This window comes from Salvia hispanica, chromosome 5 (genome assembly GCF_029641045.1).
Source record: "Salvia hispanica isolate PSC_SH4W2 chromosome 5, Shi_PSC_v1, whole genome shotgun sequence".
NCBI classification, from domain to species: domain Eukaryota; kingdom Viridiplantae; phylum Streptophyta; class Magnoliopsida; order Lamiales; family Lamiaceae; genus Salvia; species Salvia hispanica.
The window spans coordinates 24,965,604-24,969,642 of record NC_142696.1 but is presented as its reverse complement, the minus strand read 5'-3'; the positions used below and the strand labels follow the sequence as shown (position 1 = coordinate 24,969,642).

Sequence of the window (4,039 nt, the reverse complement as noted above, 5' to 3'; positions counted from 1 at the left end):
TTATATTAGTATAGGACTATAGGTATTAATCCATCATAATAACAACTTACCAAATTAAAATTAGGGTAAATTGCCTCTAAAATCGTCAACTTTCACAATAGTTTGGAATTTTCCGTGACCTTTAAAAGTTGCGTGGAAAATCATGAACTTTGCCTTCGTGTGCTGATTTCCCGAGTCGAGTATTCCGGCTAAGCAAAATGATGATGTGTGCATTTATGCTGACATTGAAGATGATTTGGATGCTGAGTGTGTTTATTCTCATTCTTCTTCCACTTCATTCCACATGATGCAGGAGGCCGACACCAACGGTGACGGCGTCCTCAGCTTGCACGAATTTGCCACCATTATGGCCAAATCTGTAGTCGAATCTCGCCGAGCCTGAATCGTCTTCCTCCTCCTAGGGTTTACTCATCTTAATTTTTTAAAATTGGGGGAAGCTGGATTGTGGCTATGACGAACTAATTCTTCTTAATTTGTAAAGCTAATTGCGATTCATGATTTATTGGATTTATGATGAACTAATTCATATTGGATTTTCTGTCGTCATTATTGCATCCAACTCCATATAATTTGGAGATTAATTAGGAGAATAATTAGTAACTAAAAAATCAGAATTAAGAGTTTAATTTGGTCAAAAGCGCCGTTGACCTTTAGTTTTTAACGGAACTATTGGCGGATGACCAAAATGATCAAATTTTCATATGCGTAGGACCTAAATATCCGAAAGATAAAGTTTAGGACCAAAAAGGTAAAATGGCCATATGTTTAGGACCAATTTTGGCATTTACTCTTGTTTGGACAACAAAAAGGAAAAACGTAAAATCTCTCAACGAACATAGCAATGAGATTAAAAAAGATATATTCCGCTAGGAGAATTTAAAGTGATTACACTGGGATAATTCCTGCCGAGAAAGAAAACTTTGAGAACAAATAACGAAAATAGAGGAATTGCGGAGGAAATCTACTCCCTCCATCCTTGTTAACTGAGACATTTCTTTTCGACACAAAAATTAAGAATAGTGTGCTAAGTGGATGGTGTATAAAGGTAGGAGAGATTAAAGTAGGGGACATATGCTACACCGTCCCATTAGTAAAATTTAAATTAATAGAAAAAGTAAACTGTCGCTAGTGGAATTCGTAAAAGCAAAGCAGACGGATATTGAAATTTATTTGTGGAAATTATATATTCTGAATTTTGAATTTGAAATTTTGAGAAAATAATTTGCATGATTTTATATTATGGCGTACATTTTTTCACAAAATAACCACTTATATTTTTAAAAAAAACTTGAGAATTTGTATAAATAATAAAAGAAAAATTAAGATTTTTTTTTGCTGTGGTATAATGTGATAGAGAGATTAAGTTTTTTTTTTTTTTCGTTGTTTTTTGGAGGAGTAGTAAAATAATCTACATCAGTGAGAGAGTGTATTTACTCTATTTGGGCTTACTAACTTCCATTCTCCAATAAAAATCAACTCCATTGGAGAATAAAAGCTCCATAGTTTTGCTCTAATTAGAGAAGTTTTCTTCATTGGAAGCAAATTCGTCCTCATGACTAAATTTTTCCATATTTTTCGATTTGGATGGGCCTAGTTCTGTAACCCAATAAAATTTTTGGGTTGGCCATTTTTTTATCTTGATGGGCTTCATTTTGAAGACCAATATAATTTTTGATAGGCCCAATTTAATTGTCTGTATTTGGTTTGTGGTCTCTGACTAGACATGAAAATATTAATACAAGAATGAGCTAATTAAATAATTGTATAGCTATGGCGGCCTACAATAAGACTAAATTCAAAAAATCATCAATAGAAGTAATAATTTGATTACAAAGTCCACTGAAACTATTTTGACATTTTAAGAAATAGGGTTAGGCTTTATTTTATATGAATGAGATTCACTGTTCCATAATTGATGTTTAATTTACCATGGACCAATCTAAAATTAATAATTTTAAATTGAAATGAAAAACTACATAATGAAAAAAAACATCACATATTTAAAATTACTCCCTCCATTCCACCGAACCCACTTTCCTTTTTGATTTGTCACAACTAAGAAGATCCATTACTAAAAATAGAAACATCCTTATCTCTACTTTATTTTCTATCTCTCATATTTTATGCTCGCCTTAACAACAAAATAAAACTACATAAAATCCATATCACTCAAAGAAGGGATCATCTTCCTTGAAACGGAGGGAGTACTAAATAGACCTGTTGAAGTTAGCCTTCATTGTTAAAATAAAAGTGAGTCAAAATGTTTAAACACAAAATTACAATAATATTGAACACAAAGCAACACATTAATTCAAAAATACTACATAAATGCATTAAGCTGGATTTTATGTTCAAATTGGATCGAATGTTGATTCGTAGTTGAACACCTGTCTTATTTTTTAAAACACTAGAATGGCCTAACAATCATGTGTAGTAGCTACAACAAGCAAAGGACACTTTTTATGGGTTGCCATTCCTCGAGATTCACTCATATCTAACTCCTTCATGTTTACCCCATTAGGTAATCCAAAATCGAATTTGTGCACCAACTTGGCTAACGCTAGCTCGTCCACAGCTACCGCAAACGTAACACCAGGGCAGCCCCTCCGGCCTGCCCCAAACGGAGTAAACTCAAAATGCACACCTCTAAAGTTTATGCTCGTATCAAGAAACCTATCCGGACGAAATTCTTCTGGATTTTCCCACAGTGACGGGTCCCTAGAAATCGCCCAAGCATTAATGATCACACGTGTACCAGATGCGATGTCGTAACCTAATACATTTGTGTCTTGAGTTGATTCACGAGGGACTAGCAATGGGACCGGTGTATGCAGCCTTAGACTCTCTTTCATCACTGCTTGCTTTCAGATAAGGCATTTTCTCCAAGTCTTGCTCGCTGATTTCGTCCTTGCTTCCGGCTACTTCTCTCACTTCATTTTGCAATCTTTTCATGGTTTTCGGGTTTCTTATCATCTCTGCCATTGTCCACTCAATAGCTTTAAGTGTTGTACTAGTTCCAGCACCAAACATATCCTGTCATATATATATATATATATATATATATATATATATATATATATATATATATATATATATACAGTGTGAAAGAAAGATCTAAGTCATACCATGATTATAGCTTTGATAGTGTCATCTTCAATAGGTGAGCGACTTGCATTCTCTCTCTGAAAATCAAGCAATATGTCCACAAAATCCAACACACCACCATCTCCCTCTCTCCTCTCCCTAACCCTATGTTCATCAATCACAACCTCAAAAAACTTATTAATCTTCTTAACCACTCTCACAACCCTCTCATCCACACCATTAAACCTTCTAGTCCAACTCAGCCATGGAATGTACTCCCACAAAGGTACAACCCCGACCAGCGCCGCTATCTCCGTAAGCCACTCCTTGAAATCACTCCCAACGCCATACTTCTTCCCCAACGCCACCCTACAAATCACATCATTCGTCAGAGACGTCATGAGGTCGCTCAAGTTCACAGGCTTTGAAGACGCACCCAATTTCCTGATGTTGTCTACCATGAGGGAAGTCTCTTCCTCCCTCACGCCGCGATAGGACTGAACCCTTTTGTTGCTCAGAAGATGAAGCACGCATATGCTGCGAATCTGCCGCCAGTACTCTCCATACGGTGCGTACGCCACGTTCCGGTTGTTGTAGAACAGCCTTCCCGGGATGCTCAATTGGGGCCTGTTTGAGAAGATTAGGTCATGGGTTTTCATGATCTCACGTGCAGCCTCGGCCGAGGAGGCGATGAGGATGGGGACCTTGCCGAAGTGGAGCAGCATGAGAGGGCCGTAGCGGCGGGAGAGTGACTGGAGGGATCTGTGGGGGAGTGAGCCCAGCTGGTGGAGGTTTCCGATTAGCGGGAGCTTTGGTGGAGACGGAGGCAGGCGTTTCTCGGACCCCGGAGAATGACTGCGGAGCCATTTTTGGAGGATGAAGAGGAAGATGGAAGTGGAGAATAGCACGGCGAACAAATGTGAGAGGGAAACCATTTTCTTGTTTGTGGATACAG

At 37.7% G+C, this 4,039-nt stretch overlaps 1 pseudogene across 1 annotated transcript; it reads right to left on the bottom strand.

Moving 5' to 3' along the window:
• Positions 1–2,212: 2,212 nt before the first annotated feature.
• On the bottom strand, positions 2,213–4,039 carry LOC148926510 (cytochrome P450 71A6-like; annotated as a pseudogene). Its single transcript, XR_016130388.1, has 2 exons — positions 3,126–4,039; positions 2,213–3,033 (listed from the first exon to the last, which is right to left on the bottom strand). The product of XR_016130388.1 is annotated as a cytochrome P450 71A6-like (transcript).